The 25,347-nt window shown below is 40.8% G+C and overlaps 1 long non-coding RNA gene and 1 pseudogene across 1 annotated transcript; one reads left to right on the top strand and one right to left on the bottom strand.

The window, feature by feature from the left end:
- Positions 1 to 1,556: 1,556 nt before the first annotated feature.
- LOC138648326 (cytochrome P450 4B1-like) lies at positions 1,557 to 22,466 on the top strand (annotated as a pseudogene).
- On the bottom strand, positions 21,535 to 25,340 carry LOC138648327 (uncharacterized). The gene is made up of 3 exons (XR_011315094.1): positions 25,233 to 25,340; positions 22,237 to 22,330; positions 21,535 to 21,581 (listed from the first exon to the last, which is right to left on the bottom strand). It is a non-coding gene; the product is annotated as an uncharacterized lncRNA (long non-coding RNA).
- Between the last annotated feature and the right edge of the window lie 7 nt (positions 25,341 to 25,347).

Here is a 25,347-nt window from a genome sequence, read left to right as displayed (position 1 = left end):
TTTCTGCATTTTTTTTAAATAGGCTTTAAATTACGTGCTGAATAATTTCTTCATATATCTTTAGGCTATATGTTAGGGGTCGAGTTCCTGCCTCTACACAGCGGGAATCTTGAGCCATCTCCGCTGCAGTCTCCCATTCATCTCCTGCCGCAGTGGAGCCTGCTCAGCGGAGGCGTCAGTCCCAGCGTCATGCTCAGTCTGACACTGTGCGAAGGGTTACTGCTGCCCTTCAAGCTTCTGCCATTGTAGCCAGTACTGGTCAGGAGCGAGCAGACATCTTTGGGACTAAGTCCTACTTTTCCCCTTCTGACATGCCGAGGGTAAGATCTCTCAATGGAGATCAAGGGTCACATGCTCAGGTAGTGCGGCTGTTCCCATTGGGACTCTAGGAAGGTCCTGAACTTGCTCAAGTTCTGTGGCAGTTTCACATTGGTCCTTTTTTGGAAGGTCCTGTAGTTGCAGCTATATAAGGTGCGCATGTCTGCACGGCCATGCGCTAGTATCTTTCTGAGTTATGTGCTTTGCGCCAGTGTGGTCATGTGAGATTGTATTCAGGGACCCGGCTGAAATAAGCCCCTAGAATACCGGCACCTCCGGTGAGGAGATTGTGTGTTTGAGTGTATTCAGGGACCTGGCTGAAATAAGCCCTTAGAATACCGGCACCTCCGGTGAGGAGATTGTGTGCATGCATGACCACTGACTGCTCTCTGTTGGGCAGTTAGCCTGTGCTCCTGTGAAGTCTAACAGGGCGCAGTGCTTTCCTTTCACGGCTACTCTGTGAAGTAACAGAGCTAGTCTATACCGCCAAATAGTGCTACCATTTACTAGCAGCAGGTTCTCCTGCACGGTGGACCCCAGGCTGCGAACGCATCAATAATAATAAACATCTATATTTACTCGGTGCGTTCCGCTAGCCCTAACACTATATGCTCATGTTGTGAATTTCCTGCGGATCCGCAGCATTTTTTACGGTACAGAAACGCTGCAGATCGGCAAGTGATTTACAGTACAATGTAAATCAATGGAAAAAAAATGCAGTGCTAATGGTGTGGAAAATTCCGTGCGGAAACGCTGCGGATTAAAAGAAGTAGCATGTCACTCCTTTTTTGCGGATCTGCAGCGTTTTTGTACCCATTCCATTATAGAAATCTGCAGGGGTAAAAACGCATGAAATCCGCACAAAATCTGCAGTAAATCCGCAGTAAATCTGCAGAAAATCCACACAAAATCCGCATAAAACACGCATCAAATCCGCACCTGCATTTTCTGCCAAGAGAAGCAGAATCCGCACAAAAAATTCCAGAGGCTAATCCGCAACGTGTGCACATAGCCTAATAGTGCAGCTTTTTCTCTGATACAAAACGCCAAAGTCCCTGGATAGAAATAGCTTTTACGCATTTTTCTTTCTTCTTTTGCACAATCCAGTTTCCTTGCTTGATGTAATGATTACTAGTGTGTTTGTGTATATCAGCCGGTGCACACACCTTCCTCAGGTGTTAGTCCTCCTCTATTCTTTGGCCTTTAGATTTGTGAGACTGTAGCTCCTCCTGTCACCAATATATGTCCCTGGTTGTATAACACAGACCTAAATCCAGACATGGCTTCTTCCACGCTGCCAGGACTCTCCTCCCTGCGCCTCGCTGAGCTCCTGCACTGGGCAGCCTACCTGTGTGTCCTGTACCTGGTCTACAAAGTCATCAGTCTCTTCCTGAGAAAGAAGAAGCTGCAGAGGGTATTTAGCTCTTTCCCAGGTCCTAAACGTCACTGGCTGTATGGCAATGTCCACGAGGTAAATGCTGTTATATATATATTTTTTTTCAGTTAATTTATGCAACTTTCTCATGGAATTTGCATTTTAATTTTCCACTGTAAGTGATGTTATGTTTTGTTCTTTTTTTCCGAAAAGTTGGTTAACCCTAATGATACTTTATCAAACTTTTTCATATAATTTGCATTTTACTTTTCACGGTTTTTAAAGTCTCTGCATGTTGTAAGTGTTTTTTTTCCCAGCAATATGCGCTCCTGAAGGATGGTGATAGAACTTGATGTTCTGATTCAAGGATGATTTTTATTTCAAACTAAAATACAACCGGTTTCGACTTCTTGGAGTCTTCCTCAGGTATAATGTCATGCATATAAACAGATCTATCTGAACACATTTTATAGCAGATATCCCCGCATGTCAACTTGGGTGGGGGCTGAAAGATCTGTTTGTTAGACACACCCAGATACCCAGATATGCAGGATTTTGCTCTCTGAGGAATCTAATAAAATTCATATGCCAAATAAATTTTATACAAAAGTTTTTTCACACAAGAAAAAAAAAAGTAAAAAAAAAATCACACAAAAAATTTTTTTACACACAAATTTTTCACTAAAATAATTTTTTTCTTTTCTATAAACACTATAAATATAACTATACTATATATAAAAAATTATGTTATGTTGTTTAACATAGTAAAGTGTGATTTCATACTATAACGTAAAATCCTACAAACATATACATTAGAACAAAAAAAAACCAAAAAAACACTTCCTTCTTTCATATTGTGACTATTTCCAAATGCCAAACTACCTTACTGTAATACATTATATTACCGTCGCTTCATTGACGACTTAATTATATTCTGGAAAGGCACTGAAGTAGAAGCTCAAGAATTTATTGTGGCATTAAACAGGAATGACTGGGATATCACTTTTCCCGCAGACGTTAATAAAGAAAAAAAAATGTTCTTGATCTAGAAGTATCTCATAAAAATAAAAAAATTAGCACTAAAACGTGCTAGGAAGTGGTTTTGTTAGGCCGGTTTCACATTCGCGTTTCCCTGATCTGCGGCGGGCTGCGGACTTCCTCTGTGAAGCCCCGCCCTCGTCCGCACCTCTGCCGCTAACTCCGCCTACATCTGCATGCGGCCCACATGCGGACTGCATACCTATATTTAACATTAGGTACGCAGGTCGTGCGGCTGTATGCGGATGGTGCCGCATTCGTCGTCGGCGACCAGCGTAGACGCAGCCTGTAGCATTTTTTTTTCCACATCGTCAAAACGACGCATGCGGCACAATCCGCATAGAGCCGCATGACCTGCGTACCTAATGTTAAATATAGGTATGCAGGCTGCATGCGGGCCGCATGCAGATGTAGGCGGAGCTAGCAGCGGAGGTGCGGCCGAGGGCAGGGCTTCACAGAGGAAGTCCGCAGCCCGCCGCAGATCAGGTAAACGCTAGTGTGAAACTAGCCTTACAATGTACATGTTTGTTGGATTTTATGTTTTAGTATGAAATCACACTTTACTATGTATAGTATAATTAGGCCATGTTCACACTTTGCGGTTTTTACCGCGGAACCGCGGCGATTTTGCAGCTGCGGGTCCGCAGCAGTTTCCATAGCGTTTACAGTAACCTGTAAACCCTATGGAAACCGCAATCCGCTGTGCACATGCTGCGGGAAAAACCGCGCGGGAACGCAGCGTTTTACAACCCGCAGCATGTCACTTCTTTGTGCAGAATTGCAGCAATTCTGCACCCATAGGAATGCATTGATCCGCTTACTTCCCGCATGGGGCTGTGCCCACCATGCGGGAAGTAAGCGGATAATGTGCGGGTGGTGCCTGGGGTGGAGGAGAGGAGACTCTCCTCCAGGCCCCGGGAACCATATTTGTATAAAAAAAAAAGAATTAAAATAAAAAATAATGCTATACTCACCCTCTGAAGTCTCAGCGCTGCACGCGGCCGTCCGGTCAGAGTTGCTGTGCGACCAGGACCTGCAGTGACGTCGCAGTCACATGACCGTGACGTCACGAAGGTCCTTCTCGCACAGCATCTTTGGAACCGGACCGCCGCCTGTAGCGCCGAGGAGATCGGGACATCAGAGGGTGAGTATATAATTATTTTATTATTTTTAACACTACTATTGATGCTGCATATTGCTGCATATGCAGCATCAATAGTAGGGGTAAAATCCCGCAGCGGAACCCGCAGGACAAAACGTGATAAATCTGCAGGGATAACCGCAGCGGGTTTGCCCTGCAGATTTATCAAATCCGCTGCGGGAGAACCCGCAGGGACAGGACGCTATTTGTGAACATAGCCTTATATTTATAGTGTTTATAGAAAAGAAAAATTCTTTTAGTGAAAAATTTATGTGTGTGTGAAATTTAAAAAAAAATTTTTTTCCCTTGTGTGAAAAAACTTGTGTATAAAATTTATTTGGTATATGAATTTTGTTAGATTCCTCAGAGTGCAAAATGCTGCATATCTGAGTATCTGGGTGTGTCTGACAAACAGATCTTTCCAATGAAAAACATTTACAAAGTGTTATCGCCTATGAAAGCACTGTTCAGAGCGCTCATCAGTTCCCAGATCTCTGCAGCAAACTGAAAGGAAATAGGAAAGGAGTGATCCATGGATTGGATCTATACGCAGTATCTCAAGACACCAAAAAGGTGAGTGGATTCACACTGAGTATACACTGAGTACACACCTTTGGAAACTAACTGCTACACTCAGAAGTCTGCGCTTCCCATTTCTCTCCCTGTAAATCCCTGCTTGTTTTATATATATAAAGTCTCTGCCTGGAAAGTGAATGAACAGAAACTTCTATAATAAATGAAGAAAAACATTTCTAATAATAATAATCTTTATTTTTATATAGCGCTAACATACTCCGCAGAGCTTACCGCACACATTATCATCACTGTCCCCGATGGGGCTCACAATCTAAATTCCTTATCTTTGGAATGTTGGAGGAAACCGGAGAACCCAGGCAAACACGGGGAGAACATACAAACTCCTTGCAGATGTTGTCCTTGGTGGGGTTTGAACCCAGGACTCCATCGCTGCAGTGCTAACAACTGAGCCACCGTGCTGCCCACCAGTGCAGATTTTGTTTCCTCGCTTGCCTTTGATTTCTGGATTTCAAGCAAATCTCTGAGTATACTATCCTAATTAAGTCAATGTGCCATACTAATCAGGGGTGCACCACCAGTCTCTCCAATCCTTACAAGTGAGTGATGGCTGTCAACCTTGTTTTGTGACTGTAACCAGATCCTAACCATATTAAGGCATGCTTGCCAAATTTCCTTGAAAAAAAAGAGGACATCCCAGAAAAGTTGTCAAATTGCTCACAAAACCATTGATTTTAGAAGGTTTCTTGTGTCATGGAGTCCCTGGAAGGTGGGAAATCAAGTTTGGAGCATGTGGTGAAGACATAAAGAGGGGCATTTTTCGTAAAATGTGGAGTAGCTCCAACCAGAGAATTATCCATTTCCAACCGTATAAACTTGGCGAGTGCATATTTAGGGTAATTAAAATAAATGAAAAATCTGCATTTTTAGAAAGCATTAAAATGGATCTCTGCTAACAGTTTCTAAACTTTAGGATCTTAGCTTCATTGGGCTGTTTCCGGGAAGAGAAGAATATCAGGGCCCGGAGCGTCACCGTAAATCCTTTTAAAGTTATTACTTATTGCAGAATCCATGGGTATTCCTCCCGAACCCCAGAACATAATGGTAGTATTTCCGTGTTGCCCAATTTACCAGGTGTCAACTAGATATACCGTACGTATCTGGTGGAACTGTGCAATTACTATGGAATGTCCCGTTGTTGGACTTGTGGATAAACAGGAGGCCACATGACTGGTGAGATTCACCTTCACCTTTCATACCATAAAAAAGCTGCTCACTATGTATAGTATAGAAAAATGGGACAAAGAGGAGCAGACAGCGAACAAACTTCACAGATATTTATGCCCTTTGTGCCAGTTCTGCCTCAGTTTTATCTGGTTCCATAGTTCTCATCCTGCTGATAATGATTCTATGAAGTGTACGTGCTATTTGTTTATCATTCCCAAAGTTATGTTTCATTATTAATTATTTTGTAATTCAAAATAAATATCTCATTACTAAGACGGAATCAAGACCTGCAGCAACTGCAGTGTTAAACATTACGTGGGGGCTTTCTTTTTAACTTTTTCTGACAGAGGGCATCAAAGTTGGCTATACTTTGAGCATGGGCAATCTGTGTTTCGATGGATCATTCACTGTCCATGAACAGCACAGTGAGAAATGAGTTGCTGAACTCAACGGATCATACTGAACACTTTTTCTAAATAGATCTTGTCAGCCATAGTGAATGATCGTTCTATATATATACATGCTTCTCACAAAATTAGAATATCCTCAAAAAGTTATCGTAATTTATTTAAGTTCTTCAATACAAAAAGTGAATCTCATATATTCTATAGAGTCATTACAAACAGAGTGATCTATTTCACGTGTTTATTTCTGTTAATGTTGATGATTATGGCTTACAGCCAATGAAAACCCAAAAGTCATGATCTCAGTAAATTAGAATAATTAACAAAAGACACCTGCAAAGTCTTCCTAAGTGTTTAAAGAAGTCCCTTAGTCTGTTTCAGTAGCTCCACAATCATGGGGAAGACTCCTGGCTTGACAGATGTCCAGAAGGCAGTCATTGACACACGCCACAAGGAGGGTGATCCTCATTGCTAAAGAAGCCGGCTGTTCACACAGTGCTGTATCCAAGCATATTAATGGAAAGTTGAGTGGAATGAAAAAGTGTGGCAGAAAAAGTGTTGCTGGTGTTATAAAGTATTCTAATTTTCTGAAATAATGACTTTTGGGTTTTCATTGGCTGTAAGCCATAATCATCAACATTAACAGAAACACTTGAAATAGATCACTCTGTTTGCAATGACTCTGTATAATGTGAGTTTCACTTTTTGTATTGAAGAACAGAAATAAATTAAGTTTTTGATTATATTGTAATTTTGTGAGAAGCACCTGTGTATACATACAGTTTTGGACAGGGGTGGCAATTTAGAAGGCCACTGTTCAGCTACATGAAAAAAAAACCCTGACCATTGTTCACAAATCTACTTATTCTTTAATATGATGCTAAACTGGATAGTCTGTTTAACGAATGATTGGATGACGCCTTTCTCTGTAAACATTGAAGCTAGTGTTGTGTTAGCACTGCTCAACAGCATGCCTTCAGAGGGGCCACCAGAGGAATCACCTGCTCCCCCACCAGCCAGTCTGAGCATATGTGTGTATATATACATATATACTGTATATATATACATACACACAATCTACAGTCAACGGTGGCTAACATAATAAAGTTTGGACAATAAGATAACATTCTATGTTTGATAATTTACCACTACATAAAATACAATCACCAATAATTATTCCTGAAGATATTATCCAATTGCTTTAACTGAGCAAAACCTATTTCTAGTAAAGCAAGAATAAAATTACCAATAATACAACCACTCAAGGGGAAATAATATCCCCGCACCATGATGACTACACCATGATGTCATAATATTACCGTACTGACTGAATATAAACGAGTATAAATAACCAATATTACCACCATGTATATATTACGTCATACTCCGAATTTCAAACTTTGCAATTAGGGTAATTCACATTAGTACAATCAATAGATATTAAGTATTTAATGTATTTCTTGTTTCATCCTTTCATGGGCACCTCCTGACCCGCGAAAAAATGGAGCAAACTACACAATGACCATGTAGTAATTTATGCCAGATCTATGCAAGAGCGCAGTAGATCACATTAGTGGATACAGTACAGATGAAACAAAAAGAAAAAGCACAGGCCATACAAAATGGGGATCACCTGAACAACAGAAATATATACAAAAACACAGCTTTATTTGAAGTACAACACAGGAAAAAACACACCATTAAAAACATTTAAAAACACACATAGAAACTGGTGCCTAAAATAAGGCAAATGCCTGTAGACAGGTAAAGGGGGAAAAATATAATAGGGTATAAGGCTTAAATAAACAAGCAAATACTCCTAAGTGCACTATATGGACAGCATATTGCTCAAATGTCAAAGCATCAACGATAAATGCATTCTCATCACATAAAGCATAAGTAGCTATCCTATGGTAGAAATGTATACAGTACACTAAAGGAGCTAGAAAAGAGCTAAAAATGAAGCTCAGAAGCCTAAGGTAGTGCACACACTATGAAATCACTCAGGTGTATATAGGCATGAAAATAGAGTTCTCTCACAGTCCTATACTTCCAATGATGTAGAGTAGAACAAGCATAATGGCACTACATTCCCTAAAGCTAGGACATGTCAATGTATTGCCGAAATAAAGCACCCTGAGTGAGTGCACCACCTACATGCAGGGCTAGAAAGTCCTGCACATAAATCATTACCCCAAACAAACAGCGGGTGTAATAACCCAACAGTGCTGACAGGCATAGAAAGAGCAAGTACCCGACGCGTGTCGCCACTACGGTGGCTTCATCAGGGGTGTTGCACTACCTTAGGCTTCTGAGCTTCATTTTTAGCTCTTTTCTAGCTCCTTTAGTGTACTGTATACATTTCTACCATAGGATAGCTACTTATGCTTTATGTGATGAGAATGCATTTATCGTTGATGCTTTGACATTTGAGCAATATGCTGTCCATATAGTGCACTTAGGAGTATTTGCTTGTTTATTTAAGCCTTATACCCTATTATATTTTTCCCCCTTTACCTGTCTACAGGCATTTGCCTTATTTTAGGCACCAGCTTCTATGTGTGTTTTTAAATGTTTTTAATGGTGTGTTTTTTCCTTTGTACTTCAAATAAAGCTGTGTTTTTGTATATATTTCTGTTGTTCAGGTGATCCCCATTTTGTATGGCCTGTGCTTTTTCTTTTTGTTTCTTGTGTATTCATATTCTCAGGACAGGGTTGGATCCCTTGTTGGATATCCTGTGGTGCCCCCATATCTTAGTATTTAGAGGATTCAGTACAGATACTACAGATACATGCAGTGATTCACGTGTAACTTCTCCGATTGTAAACAATTTTCTCATCTGCTTTTATTTTTTAGCCCAGACCATCATGACAACTTCTTCCAGTCATGATTGGTCATTGTAGAATTGGTTTAATTCTCATTCCAAGTGCCCCAGATGGTAACGATGTCCTTTTGCTCCCCAAAACAGTAATAGTGCTTTGTTGAGTGCTTCACAGGCACATCTAAGAGCCTTCTTTGTGCCCCTACATTGTTCTAAAGCCCCTTTTGTGCTCAATACACGGTATCCAACCCCTTAAGCCCTTGCACAGTAATTGTGTCATCCAACCCATATAATAGTAACGTCCCCTTTAGAGACCCTCTTCAGTACTATTTTCCATATTTCAGCCCCCATATAATAGTAATGCCTTCTTTTTGAGACCCTACAAGATTGGGGTTACTAGAGTTAAAAAAAATGCAGACGATGCTTGAAAACTGCCTTGAAATGTAAAAATCTAGTTGGACCTTCTACTCTGAGCAGTTGTCGGACCATCATAGGTTTTAGTTGAGATCTTTCTTCTTCTTAACAGTTTAAACAAGATGGAAAAGATTTGGACGTGGTGAATAAATATGCTAAACAGTTTGACTATGGCTTTCCCATATGGCTTGGAAATTTCTTTGCTTCCCTCGTTGTCTATCATCCAAACTATGTAAAAGCCATTCTGTCCAGGCAAGGTGAGGAACATTGCTGTTTTATACTGTAGATATTCTTATTTTCTCGTTTGCATTTTATTCATTTTGTATCTTTCATGCTTCTTCCATGTAACTGTGATTCTCTGTTGATCCAGGCAAACCCTAGTACCTCTATTTTATGTTAATTAATACAAGTCGCTATGTTAAATAAATGCATTAACCCACATATCATTTCTTTATAGATCCAAAGGACAACTTTGCCTATTACTTCATAACCCCATGGATAGGTACGTCACATGACCTGAATTGTAAGGATGGTCTGCACTATTAAACATTTTTCTCTCATATATGCTAAGAAAGTCCATACATAGTTACATATATGTGAAGGATAACTGTGGCTATTTTTTACATCTTTTTAAGCTTTACATTTTAAGACTATTTTATGCAATTATTATGCATGCTCCTCCCTCTAGTAAGACCTGCTATAGTCCTCCTATGTGTCCTCTACGTTGACCTGTCTTTGGCCTTCATATCATTCAGGGAAAGGTTTGCTGGTGCTGTCAGGGCAGAAATGGTTCCAGCACCGGAAACTGTTGACACCGGGATTCCATTATGATGTCCTGAAGCCGTATGTCAGAGTGACATCCAAAAGTGTTAATGTCATGCTGGTAAGGAGAAATGTCAAGATCCAGAAACCTTCTCTAATGTAAAACAGTAACTAGAAGACATAGGAGAACATCAATCTACAGTGGGCAAATTAAATATTTGATACACTGCCAATTTTGCACATTTTCCCACCTACAAAGAATGGAGAGGTCTGTAATTTTTATTGTAGGTGCATTTCAACTATGAGAGACAGAATTTAAGAATAAAATCCATAAAATCAGATTGTATGATTTTCACATAATTAATTTCCATTTTATTTCATGGAATAAGTATTTGATACAATAGAAAAACAGAACTTCATATTTGGACCAGAAACCTTTATTTGCAATTACAGAGGTCAGACATTTCCTGTAGTTCTTGACCAAGTTTGCACACACTGCAGTAGGGATTTTGGCCCACTCCTCCATACAGATCTTATCCAGATCTTTTAGGTTTCGAGGTTGTCTCTGGGCAACATTGAGTTTCAGCTCCCTCGAAAGATTTCCTATTGGGTTCAGGTCTGGAGACTGGCTAGGACACTCCAGGACCTTGAAATTCTTCTTATGAAGCCACTCCTTAGTTCCCCTGGCTGTGTGTTTTGGGTTGTTGTCTTGCTGGAAGACCCAGCCACAACCCATCTCCAATGCTCTTACTGAGCGAAGGAGGTTGTTTGGCAAATTCTCGCAATACATGACCCCACCCATCATCCCTTCAATATGATGCAGTTGTCCTGTCCCCTTTGCAGAAAAGTACCTCCAAAGTATGATGTTTTCCCCACCGAGCTTGACAGTTGGGACAATGTTCTTAGGGTTGTACTCAAACTTCTTCTTCCTCCAAATACGGCGAGTGGAGTTGATACCAAAATGTTCTAGTTTGGTTTCATCTAATCACACAACCTTCTCCCATACTTCCTCTGAATCATCCAAAGGGCATTGGTGAAGTTCAAAAGAACCTGGACATTTGCCAGCATGGGCGAGTTGGGGTGTGGTACTAACGATAATGTTTGAGACTGTAGTCCCAGATCTCTTCAGGCTATTGAACAGGTCCCCCCATTTAGTTCTGGGCTGATTCTTCAGAATCATCCTTACCCTACGAGGCAAGATCTTGCATGGAGCCCCAAACCGAGGAAGGATCACAGTCATCTTGTGTTTATTCCATTTTCTAATAATTGCACCAACAGTTGTTGCCTTCTCACCCAACTGCTTGCCTATTGTCCTGTAGCCCATCCCAGCCTTGTGCAGGTCTACAATTTTGTCCCTGGTGTCATTAGACAGCTCTCTGGTCTTGGCCATGGTGGAGAGGTGAGTGTGTGGACAGGTGTCTTTTATACAGGTAACAAGTTCAAACAGGTGCAATTAATACAGGTAATGAGTGCAGAGTAGAAGGGATTCTTAAAGAAACACTAATAGGTCTGTTAAAGCCATAATTCTTGTTGGTTCGTAGGTGATAAAATACTTATTTCATGCAATAAAATGCAATTTAATTATTTAAAAATCATGCTGTCACGATGTGACTGTCCTGGTGTGACACGACCTGGCAGGTGGTCGGTCACAAAACGGCGAAACACACAAGGGTACACCGGGGACACTTTAACAACGGTGGGCCCTGTCGGTATGGAACGGGGAATGGGCACCTCCTGCACTCACCTGAGGCTGTGCCCTGATCTTGCTATCGTCCCTATACAGGTTCTTTCAACCCATTGCCGACCAGGATACCTAGTCCCTCACTAGCCCTGCTCTAATCCCTATATAGGGAACTGGCAGGTGAGAGCACTGGTCCCACCGCTGCACTAATACAACACTGGGAAAGTTACAAACCACAAAGGGACAAAGAAACAATAACACCACACTTAGCTTTGTCTGCTGCAATGCACCGCACAGCAGAGTAAGGCACCAGGAATAAGTATTCAGCTGTAGAACAACAGCACTCAGCAAGCTCCTATTCCAGCAAGGTTGGTATCCAAAGGACCTGTATAACCAACAGTCAGCTGATGCACCAGGTGACCTTTTAAAGGAAGGTGGGAGTGGTCACCACCCACATCAGCAGAACAAGCTGCAATGCAATTACACCAGCGGCCACCGGCTGCATTAACCCCCAATGACCTGAAAGGAAAAAAAGTTTTAATCTGAAGGAAACCAGATCTGCCACAGATCCAAACATGGATCGTGACACATACAATGTGATTGTCTAGATTTTATTTTTAGATTTTGTCTCTCACAGGTGAAGTGTACCTACGACAAAAGTTACAGACCTCTCCATTGTATATAGGTGGGAAAATCTTCAAAATTGACAGTGCATCAAATACTTATTTTCCCCACTGTATGTTGAGCTATTTTCTGATTGCAATGAATCTTGTTTAGGACAAATGGGAGAAGCTGGCCCCCAAAAAGGAACCAGTGGAGCTTTTTCATCATGTCAGTCTCATGACCTTGGACACCATCATGAAATGCGCCTTCAGTTACGAGAGCAACTGCCAGAATAACAGGTTGATTGTTTTAAAAAAATCATGCCTAAAACTACACAGATTATCAAGGATGTGCATATAGTAGAAGTATATAATTTAGCTGCCATGGGATCCTTGCAGTCAAGGTGCCCAAAACTTGGTTGGTTCAATCCAATTTGCTACCTGGTGGCAAAAGGATTCTCTTAGCCAGAGGACCTTTCTTCTTTTTGCAGTGAAAATGACTACATCAAAGCCGTGTATGAGCTCTCCTACCTGGTGGATCACCGATTCCGCTGCTTTCCATATCATAATGACTTTATTTACTACCTGAGCCCACATGGATTCCGCTTCCGGAGAGCAGTGAAAACAAAACATGAACACACAGGTCAGAAGAGATCATAAATTATTCACAAGTTTCTTTTTAGAAAACAAAATGTTAACTTAAAAAAGTTCTACATTCTACACTTGCAAGCAAAATTATTCATCCCATTTGCAAATTACCGCAGGTTTTATAGGAAAATGTTATATTCTTTCAGCTGTTTGCAATAAACCAACCAAACAAGAAGAATTTTAAATTGCACAGTCTTCAAATTATTAAACTTCCTCAAGACCAGTTTCTTTAGTACTTAGTAGGGCCTCTCTGGCTGTTATCACCTGCTGCAAATGTGATGTATAGGCAGAAACCAGATACCAGGCAGACACCATCTTCTGGCAGTGTTCCTCAGGAATCCTAGCCTATTCCTCGTGGATAATGGCTTCAAGTTTGTATAATTCTTGTCAAGAAAGTGGTCCAAAAAGTTAAGAGATTATCACCTTGTCCAAACAAAGAAAAGGTTTCAAAAATTACAAAGGCACTTAATATTCCTAGAGATACAGCTGGAAATGTGATTTACACATTCAAGATTTAAGGAACGTCTGTTAGAGAACCTTGACGTGATGGGAAGAGGAGGTTGTCACTGGCTGCCTCCAGAGGTAGTAAATGATCAAAAACCCTTGCGTCACAGCCAAAGACCTGCAGTGAGATTTGGTGGCATCAGGCATTGAAGTTTCAGTTTGTACAGTAAAGTGCATGAAATGCTGAATATCTCCATGCCAGAACTCCAAGACATCACCTCTACTGACGCAAAAGCACAGGAAGAGTCTGCTCCAATATGCTCAAAACCATAGAAATAAGTCACGAGTTTAGGGATTTTGTTCTGTGGAGCAATGAAACAACACTGTAACTTTTCAGGCCAATGGGTCAGTGGTATTTTTGGAGGAGGAAAAATGAAGCATACCCTGAAAAGAACCTTTTGCCTACAGCGAAGCAAGGTCAATGCTCAGTGATCTCTACTTTTAAGCATGGTGGTTGTTTGATGATGTCTATAGTAAAACATGGTGGCAGTTTGGTGATGCCTACAGTGAAGCATGGTGGGCCCAATGATGCCTACAGGAAAGCATGGCGGGGGCTCCATGATGTCTACGGTGTAGAATGGTGGAGGCTTAATGATGCTTAAAGTGAAGTAGGGAGGGGCCTAGTGATTCCTATAGTTAAGCATGGTGGTAGCTCGGTGATGCGTACAGTGAAGCATAACAGTGACACAGTGATACCTATAGTGGAACTTGATGGTGGCTCATTATGCTTACAGTGGAACTTGGCTGCAGCTCAGTGATGCCTACAGTGAAGCATAGCAGTGACTCAGTGATGCCTACAATAAAGCATGGTGGTGGCTTGATGATGTCTACAGTGAAGAATGGCAGTGGTTCAGTGATGTGTATAATGAAGCATGGTGGGGGCTCGTGGTGTTCTGGAGTCATTTTTCTTCTTCTAGCACTGGAAATCTGCAGTGTGTGGAGGGCAAGAAAGATTCAATCAAGTAACAGGAAATCCTTTAAGAAAATGTCATGTCTTCTGTGAAGAAGATGAATCTTAGGTGTCATTGGACCTTCCAAGAGAACAATGAACCCAACCATACCTCAAGGTCCACCAAAGCTTGGTTTCAGAAGAAGTCCTGGAAGATTCTGCAGTGGCTGTCACAGTCACATGACTTGAACTTCATAGAAAATCTTTGATAGGATATAAAGAAGTTGAATGCAGCACAGAAGCCAAAAAATAGAAGATTCTGGGAGCCATTGACCATAAGTAATGGGTTAAGGTTCCATGTTATGACATAACAGCCAGAAGGGCTCTACTTAGTAAGCAAGACACTTGTCATGAAGGGGATGAATATTTGTGAAACTGCAGGAGTCAGTAAAAGTGACATTTTGTGCTGAATTTGTAGACACCACTTGTAGTTGTTAGATTAGTTGTGTTGAACAATTTACATTGTTTTTGTTTCATTGGTTTATTGCAAACACCAGAAACTTTGTAAAATTTGGGAATAAATCTAATTAGAATGGATGTGATGAGAGAAGCAAAATCGAGAGAAGGGGATTAGAATCTAGTGGGAACATGAATGCAACTATGCAAATCACATAGTTGAGGTTGCGTGATCTTCCACTTATGTTGGGTACACAGGGGAAGCGTGACAGTGTGCACATTGCACGCTGTCATGATTCAACTACTCAACAACTGGAAGTCACAAAGAATGAGTGCGGACATTTTTCTAGAGTCCATACACCTCCACGTTCCATCTCTTCACATTCCCGTCCTCCCTAAAATGAAAATACCTTTGAGAATAGCTGGTTGATAGGAGGTTCTATCCAGGTTTGCAAGGTCAGGGAGACTCGTTGACTTTTCCAGGAAATCTCCCCTTACTCCGGGAGCCTCCTGGACGTTCCAAATAAGCCATAGAGGAGGACAGTGAAACTAGTTTGGTGTCCATTATGATTGCACCCCACTAATTTGCTTTTTCTGGTTTCATACAGAGAGAGTAATCAAACTGAGGAAGGAATCTCTAAAACAGGAGACAGAGGTTGAGATGATCAAGCAGAAGAGACATTTGGATTTTCTAGACATTCTTTTGTGTGCCAAGGTACTGAAATGCTCCACATATAATTTACTATTTATCGAGGGAAGAAGCAGAGGTAGCAGTTGCACTCAGGACATGGTGTCTTAAAGGGCCCCAGGGCCCCTCTGCTACATTTCTAGTTAAGAAGTTATCAGTTCTATAATGCCACATAATAAGTGAGTGGGGGTCATGTTGCATATTTTATTTTGAGACCCAGATCCTTGGCTGAATATTATTTTATTATTACTTTAATACTAATTTATGACATAAAATTAAACCAAGCTTGTACTTGGAGCCTGAGAAGGTCCAATAAATCCTTTTCAACATAGTTGGGTCGGACACCCTGTTATAGAGATTTCATTGTCCCTTTAAATTATGCAAATGAAAGAAGATAGCCTCTAGCATTATCTGACGGATACGTAGACAGTTCTATGCTCATGGGTGGAAGGAAGTGGAGCTCCTTTGTCCTTCCTGGTCAAGAGGGGAGATGTATCTGGAAAAAGTCATATCCAGAACAATCTCTATATTATCTCAACATTTTCATTAATAGAGATGAGTGTCTTTCTTTATGAGTGTCTTTCTTTATCAGGATGAAAATGGTCAGGGTCTATCTGATGAAGATCTGCGGGCAGAGGTGGACACGTTCATGTTTGAAGGACACGATACAACAGCCAGTGGCGTCTCCTGGACATTATACTGTATGGCTAAATCAGAGAGGTTCTTGGAGATCGGACCACAGTCGAGTGGTAAGAACATTCAATATATAATACTATGTATTGTTTTTTTTGTGGTGGAATCAACAGATCCAAGCCCATGACTGGGCAGCAAAAAGAGCACTAAGCCGTGGTACCACTCCCGACTCCAAGACTTCTCCCGTGCTGCGCCAATCCTCTGGAATGCTCTACCCCAAGATATTAGGACCATCCACAACCTGCATAGTTTTAGGCGCTCGCTCAAAACTCATCTGTTCAGAGCGGCCTATCACGTTCCCTAATCAAAGTCATTTTATGTTTGTGTGTGTGTGTAGCCCATTCAGTATCTCCATCTACCCCCCACTCTATGAAGATGGCTGGACCATCATTGTAAATACATCATTGTAAATACACACCTGTGCTTTGTATCTCCCCCACCTCATTGTAGATTGTAAGCTCTCACGAGCAGGGTCGTCTTATTTTGTCTTATTTTGCTTTATTACTGTATTGTTAACATTGTTACCTATGACTGTTGTGTTTGAAACTGTTAAACTGTAAAGCGCTGCGGAATATGTTGGCGCTATATAAATAAAGATTATTATTATTATTATTATTACCACTATAATTGTGGCAAGGCTAAGGGTGCACTTATGTACACTGGCCAATAAAATCGGACACTCATAGTCCTTACATTCCTGTACAACTAGCAGTCCTGACTTTAGACCCAGTGTAACCCCACATGACGATAATGCCCACAGCTGTACTCCCTTACAAGTAATTATTTGGATTGAAAAGAAATAATGTCCCCTTTCATTCCCAATACAGATATAATTCCCCATTTGTGCCCACTACACAGTAAAAACTGCCAAATTTTTGCAATCCTACAAAGTACTATTGCCCCAAAAAGGTAACAAAGGAGGCAAAAAAAATGCTATAATTCTTATCAAGAGAGTGGTCCAAAAAGTGAAGAGATTATTGCTTTGTACAAACAAGAAAAAGGTTACAAAAAGGAGCTGAATGTTGCATGAGATACAACTGGAAACATGGTTCACAAATTCAATATGAAAGGAACATTTGCTACACAACCTGGACATGACAGGAAGAAGCTGACACCAGATTTCTGAGTAGGTAACTAGTCAAAATCCATCGGGTCACAGTCAAAAACCTGCAGCAGGATTTGGTGGTAGCAGGCACTGAGGTTTGAGTTTGCACAGTAAGGTGCATACTAAATGTTGGAGGCCTCCAAGCCAAACCCCAAGACGTCACCTCTACTGAACCAAAAGCACAAAAAGAGTTGGCTTCAATATGCTCAAAACAATGAAAATAAGCCAGAGGAGTTTAGGGATTTTGTTCTGTGGGTCTATGAAACAAAACTACTTTTCAGGCATATGGATCAGTGGTATTTCTAGAGGAGCAAAAATTAAGCATATGCTGAAAAGAATTGTCTCTCTATAGTGAAGCATGATGGAGGCTCAGTCATGCCTACAGGAAAGCATGGTGGGGGTTTTGGTGTTCTGGGGTCATTTTGCTTCTCCTGGCATTGGAAAACTGCAGTATGTGAAGGGCATGAAAGATTCAATTAAGCAACAAGAAATCTTAGTACGCTATGTTACTATGATGGCGAACTCAGTCGAGGGGTTCAAGAGAGGCCTGGATGTCTTCCTGGAGCAGAACAATATTGTATCATACAATTATTAGGTTCTGTAGAAGGACGTAGATCTGGGGATTTATTATGATGGAATATAGGCTGAACTGGATGGACAAATGTCTTTTTTCGGCCTTACTAACTATGTTACTATGTTACTTTGTGTGTAACATAGAAGAGGATTCTTTACTGTTAGGGCAGTGAGAATCTGGAATTGCTTGCCTGAGGAGGTGGTGATGGCGAACTCAGTCGAGGGGTTCAAGAGAGGCCTGGATGTCTTCCTGGAGCAGAACAATATTGTATCATACAATTATTAGGTTCTGTAGAAGGACGTAGATCTGGGAATTTATTATGATGGAATATAGGCTGAACTGGATGGACAAATGTCTTTTTTCGGCCTTACTAACTATGTTACTATGTGAAGAAGATGAAGCCTGGGTTTCACTGGACTTTCCAACAGAACAAGGCTTGGTTTCAGAAGAAATTCTGGAGTGATTGCCACTCCCCATGTCTAATGTTTTATGTAAGCTTTTACTTATCTACCATGGTAATGGGTGTAATGAATACTGGTAACACTAAGCCAAGAATTAGACAGAATATTGTATTGTGGGTGAGAACATGAGTGCAGTGTAATTAGAGCTAACTAATTCATGCAAAAGAACAAATGCAGTAACACGACACACCTAATCCGTCTATACTGTGCAGATAAATGGGACCTGTACGTTGCTGTTAACAGCTATCCCAGGCTAAGGGGAAACACTGTATGGTGGCCTATTGCAACGCACAATATCAAGTACAATCGGCAAGGGTTGGATCCTTGTCGCCGTTGGTGGCCATGCATGTTTTCTTGCGCTTCTGTGGTTGGCACATGAATGTAGATATGGTGGGTGACATCAGCAATACTGTTTCCTTGTGACTGGATGGTGTCATTTGTGGCATACTCTGTGCTGAAAAAATGAAGCCAAGGAAACGGAAGATAAAGCAATAGTTGATGGTTTCGGATTCTGGTGCAAAACTTTGTAAATTTCACATTTGCAATACAGAGGCTCAGTACATTCGTCATACATAAATCGACATCATCCGGAAGACTTCTGGACTCATGGTGTACAGTGCAGTGCCCTATCCCTGGCAGGCCTCCCATAGGCTCCATAACTATGTTTTTGGGACTAATATCCGTACCTTGATTCAGTGGGACGTTAATTTTAATGGTGGAGTGCATTGTAGGGACAGCACACTGTGCGTGGGGTGGAGAGCACAGTGAGGGCATCATACTGTGTGTGGGATGGAGTGTACTTAATAACAATTGTCTTCCTTTGTTCTAGTAAGTCTTCATGATCACAGATTTTACAAGTCTTATTTCTGTCACTGTCTTTCTCCCAATAAAGTCAGTGAGAAGCTCCTCGTGGGAGTCGCCCTTTTTTAAAATATTTGACAGTGTAAACATTGTACTATTATTGATTTTATTATTGTTGTTTTATGTTGCCAGGGAAGACTTGAGTAAGTTGCCATACACCACTATGTGTATAAAGGAGAGTACCCTCCGGTACCAGGAGTAGCTCGTGAGCTGAAAGAACCAATCGCATTTTTTGATGGGCGGAGCTTGCCCAAAGGTCAGTCACATTTTTTTTAAATCTGAAGTATTTAAAAAATTTAAAAAATAACAACACAAAATAAAACTGCAATCAGCTAATTGTCAGGGGTCCTACACCCTCTGCAAATAGCAAATAACCAACTGTGTTAAATTTCGATTATGTGTGTATATATATATATATATATATATATATATATATATATATATATATATAATGTCACAATTCCTCCGCTCAGTGAATGATTGCTATGCTGTTCTATTGAAACTGTCTTGCTTAGCTGGCTGTGTCTTGATTGGCAGCTTGGCTGTCCAATACTGTGATTGGCTTGCTGGTCTGCTGGGGCCTTGATTGACAGCTCTGCTGCCCAATCTGTGACTGGGACGTGCGGGACTTTCTACAGGTTGTCACATAACTGAGCTGTCTGCCCCTGATCCCTGCCAGAAGATGTTTGTGCTTCTTGGTGGATGTTAGCCTGTTTCTGTTGCTCTGAGTTCTGATCTTATGCTTCCTGACCCTTTGGACCGTGTTCTCACTACCCCTTTGTCCTTTCCTTCGGCTTTTGATTTGCTATCTCTTGTTATTGACCCTGGACTGTGACCTGACTTACGCCTCCATCTTTTCCCTTGGTTATCTGTGTACTCTCTTGGTATTAACCCCAGAACGTCTGACTCTTCTGCCTCACGGCCTGTCCGTGAATAGTGACTAGGGTCACACATACACACACACAATTTTGGAGTAATTGATGTTGAAGGAATGATAAGTTTTAGCATGTTGTATTACGGTATATTATCTTAAAACTATATGTTATAACTTCATTCTTTATACTTTGATGTTACAGGTACTGTTGTACTTCTGAGTATGTTTTGCATGAACAGATCACCCAGCATGTGGGATAATCCTGAGGTAAGTGAAGCCTAGATACATAGATAGATCTTAAACGTACTGATTATGGATGAACAATTACCACTTTCCCTAAATGTATGAACAATTCGACTTGCGCTTGATTGGCCACATAGTCGGCAATCATATAATTATATCATAATATTATGTTTTCTCTGCCTTTCATGTATAATTTTAAGTTAACATTGTCCTTCATATACTGTATATTGTGAATGAACTCTATTATGTTGTACAATGAAGCAATACATTTTCACAACCCAATTTATGAGTCGTCTGTTTTATGATTTTAGGATTTTGATCCACTGAGGTTTTCACCCGAGAATTCATCAAAGAGACATTCACATGCGTATGTTCCATTCTCAGCTGGGTCAAGGTAAGACATCTTGAAAATTTTAAAAATGGACTCCCTTCATTGACATCATACTAAAACTCATATAAAGTTCAATGAGAGGTTTTTATTCAATGCAAGGCATTACAGCACAGCAGTTACACATCAGAGTTGAGGCGCAGAGCTTGGTGGTTACACATCAGAGTTGAGGTACAGAGCTTGGTGGTTACACATTAGAGTTGAGGTACAGAGCTTGGTGGTTACACATTAGAGTTGAGGCACAGAGCTTGGTGGATACATATCAGAGTTGAGGCACATAGCTTTGGCGTTACACATTAGACTTGAGGTGCAGAGCTTGGCAGTTACACATTAGAGTTGAGGCACAGAACTTGGTGGATACATATCAGAGTTGAGGCACAGAGCTTGGTGGTTACACATCAGAGTTGAGGCACAGAGCTTGGTGGATACATATCAGAGTCGAGGCACAGAGCTTGGTGGATACACATCAGAGTTGAGGCACACATCTTGGCAATTACACATCAGAGTTGAGGCAGAGAGCTTGTTGGTTACACATTAGAGTTAAGGTGCAGAGCTTGGCCATTACACATCAGAGTTGAGGCACAGAGCTTGGCGGTTACACATCAGAGTTGAGGCAGAGAGCTTGTTGGTTACACATCAGAGTTGAGGTGCAGAGCTTGGTGGTTACACATCAGAGTTGAGGCACAGAGCTTGGCAGTTACACATCTGAGTGGAGCCTCAGAGCTTGGCCATTACACAACAGAGTTGAGGCACAGAGCTTGGTGGTTACACATCAGAGTTGATGCACAGAGCTTGTGGTTACACATCAGAGTTGAGGTGCAGAGCTTGGTAGTTACACATCAGAGTTGAGGCACAAAGCTTGGTGGTTACACATCAGATCTGAAGCAAAGAACATCAGAATTGAAAACAAAACTTGGCTACAATCTCACTTATGGACGGCACAATGACTTGCATAATGTTTAATTAGAAGAGGCTTTTATTCAATATGAGGCACAGAATATTGGAGATTATAGATCAGATTTTAGGCACAGATGTTAGCAGTTACATATCTTGGTTGAGGAACACAGCTTGACGGATACACGTCAAGGATCAAACACAGAGCTTTGTGGTTACCTGTGAGAGTTGTGCATAGAAATTGGAGCTTGACACTAGTAAGAAGAACTGACTGTTAACACAATTTATAATACAGCATGTCATTTAATTGATAGTTGCCGGGCCTAGCCGTTTGTCTCGTTTTCTGTCTCAGGTAGCCTATATAAAACAGTCATCTCAGCTTGTACCCACTCACAATATACACTATTGTATGGCATGTTTTGGGTGTTCATATATAAAGCCTGTAGATTTGGCATCAGTGGCATTTACCTGCCACAATCAAAGTTCTTATTTTTATTATTATTCTACACAATGAGTACAAAATATAAGATAACAGGGTAAAAATTGTCAATTAAGACCAAAACCTTTATATTCTCTCCCCCAGGAACTGCATAGGACAGAACTTCGCTATGAATGAGATGAAAGTTGCCATCGCACTCACGTTACCAAGATTTGAGCTGAGTCTGGACCCCGACAACGAGCCAAAGTTGATCCCTCAACTCGTCTTACGTTCTGTGAACGGCATTCACCTGAACCTGAAGAAAATAGAAAAAGCTTCATAAATCCTGAAGACTTGAACCTCCGTGCTTCTGTCGTGTCTTTACTGTTCATGTTGTACTGCTGCTATGAGCCACAAAAATACGTATTGTAAAATAACAACTAATAATTATGGATTGGTCAGTTCCTGAAGGATATTGTGTGATGCCCCTTACAGGAATTTAAATGGAATAGCAGAATTAGTCAGGAATGCATTCTCGTTAAATAATAGCCTCGAGGATGCTTCCAGCTTCATTGAGGGAGGCAGCAGAACAATGGATTTTCTGTGAAAAATTTGGCAGCCAAAATCCACAACCATGTAGATGACATATTAACAAATTTAAACTGCTGCAGAGATTTTCTGCAAGTAAATTCACCAGGGATTTTTACTTTTTCAGAGAGTTTTTGAGGTGGATTTTTACTACAAGTTATTCATACAGATTTTGTCATGGATTTGCAGCTGAAAAACTCATCCTGAGCCCAACTACCCTATTACATTTGACTTGGGCTATAAGCCCTCTGTGGCCTTGAACCCCTGAGCACTGCCCTAATGCCCAAAGGTCTTAGCGGAGCCAGGACAATCCGTAATGTTGACAGTTATTCCACGGAACTCACACAATTCTAAAGTGTTCCGAAGTTCTGCGGACTTATAAGTAAGTAACATCTGGGGATAGTGCACCAATATGTATTGCTGAAGACATTTCTCAGCATAGAAGTATAATATAGAATATGTTATCAGACAGTAACATTTCTGATTAGTTTCAACCAGGACAATATGACCGCCAGTGGTCGTTTGAATGAAGCCCAAAGCAAACGATACGTTCAGAATGATCTATACTAAATCTCTAAGTACTCATAGGCTTCCATGGTTCTCGGAAGTGCAAGTCCTGATTAAACAGGATGAAGCTCCCTCATTTATTATTTGCTTTCTACCGTGCTTGGAATATTTTGTTTTACTCAATTCTACAAATAATTTTTTTAGGCAATTTATTGTCTAAATATAATATAATAATAAGTAATAATAATATAATATAAGTAAATAAATGTCCCCTTAGTCTTAGCATAATCTGATAATACATGTCTAACCATTTGTAGATGCAATGCCACAATGATGTTACATCACTACGATGGCCTCTAGGGCTCATTCACAAGTCCATGCAATTTGGTCCAATGTCTTCCCGAAATACAAGGATTGGCCACAGCTTTCCCGACCAAACATTTTAAAAAATAAACATAAAATATTTTCCATAATTTAATCCCCCATGAAAATCTCATGTTAAGATTCGCTATCAAAAAGGCTTCTCTTTTTAATAGTGCTTTTTTCTCCAATTATCACCTCTTTCAAGTTTATGAAACCTTTTCAATATTTTAGAAATTAAACTTTTTTAGAAATTTAAACTTTTAGGCCTCCGATTCATGAAGACTGGCGTTGCTCACGTCAGTCCTGTTGCTAGGAAAGCCTCGGACTGTTTTTCAAGAAATCACAGAATGAGCCCAAATTTTTCAATTGAGAAGCACAAATTTCCTCTTAAAAGGAAGCATCAGATTCCTGCTTTATGAACAATAGACGGCTTGAATTGGTCACTTGTTGCATTAGGCTATGTTCACACACAGCATTTTTTTCCGCAGCCAAAACCTTCTTTCTTGACAGTAAAAATGCTGTTTTCAACATGCTAATTTTGCTGCATTTGTGGTAATTTTATTGTTTTTTGGGTGCAGATTAAATGAGAGTTATGTCTAGAGTATAAGTTTGATAAAGCTAGCTTTATTCACCAAAAAGCACATCAAAAACTTTGCAAAGAATGCCATTGCATTTTTTGCAGTGTTTTTTTTTCCCACTTTCTCATTGCTGTCTATCGTGGAAAAAAAAGGTAGAAAATTGCTAAAATAATTGACGTGCTGCAGATTTAAAAAACGCTGCAGTTCTCAAATTCAGTTGGGGAAAATAAAACAAGCGTGTACGCGAGATTTGTTACATCTCATTGCTTTTACTGGTTCTTTAAATAGCAGCTTTTAATTTGCATAAAAAATGCAGCAAAAAGAAACATGCTGCAAAAATGTTGCATGTGAACATAGTCTTATTGTTCTACTCTGAAATGTTTCAGCGTTACAAAATAAATGTATCTTGGATTATTACCGCAGTCAAAATCGGTTCCTGGCTCTTTTCTCCCAGCTGCGCTCCGGAAAGGTCTTTCCCTATGGTTGGTGCATGGCGCCACACCAATAAGGTTAGGAAAAGGCTAGGGATCCACTAAGACATGGCAGCGGGCATCATACAGTCTGATCAGGATGGTAAATTTTGCCTCGTGGCTTTGGATTGGTGTATGAATTTTGGATGTGCTGTCCATGTCTTTCTCTACAAAGTATTTGAGCACCCAAAAGTCAATCGGTTAGCACCCGAGCATGCTGAATAACACCTTATCCAAGCACGCTCGCTCATCACTACTTGTCGGCCAAGACACAGGCCACATTCACGAGCAGTCGTGCAGCCAGCGTCTCCCCTTGGTTCATCCAGTGTGAACCTTTACTTTTGGCCGGGGTCACACTTGCGAGAGCAACGCAAGAAACTCTCGCTAGTCTCTCGCCTCAATACCCGGCACTCGAGACCGGAGTGTGCGGCTGCATGTATTTTTATGCAGCTGAATGCTCCGGTCCCGAATGCCAGCGGCAGTGCCGGGTATTGAGGCAAGAGACTCGCGTGAGTTTATGCATTGCTCTCACAAGTGTGACGCCGGCCTTAAAGTTGATATTTACCCTTGAACACTATTTTCTGCATTTTTTAAGAGGTTCTAAATCCTCTCCTGATGAATTTCTTAACCTATTATTATAGCGGTGCATTGTCTTTATAATAGAAGGCTCCAAAGCCTCCTACAGATAAATATCTTTAATAGATAACAATACCATTATGGCTGCCTGCCTTCTCACTCTGCACAATCCGGTTTCCCTCGTGCACTGATCACTGGAATGTCTGTGTATGTGCCACTGCACACCCCTTCCCCAGGTAATTGTCTCCTCC

Source organism: Ranitomeya imitator, chromosome 8, assembly GCF_032444005.1.
Source record: "Ranitomeya imitator isolate aRanImi1 chromosome 8, aRanImi1.pri, whole genome shotgun sequence".
Taxonomy (NCBI): domain Eukaryota; kingdom Metazoa; phylum Chordata; class Amphibia; order Anura; family Dendrobatidae; genus Ranitomeya; species Ranitomeya imitator.
This window is presented reverse-complemented; position numbering and strand designations above follow the sequence as displayed.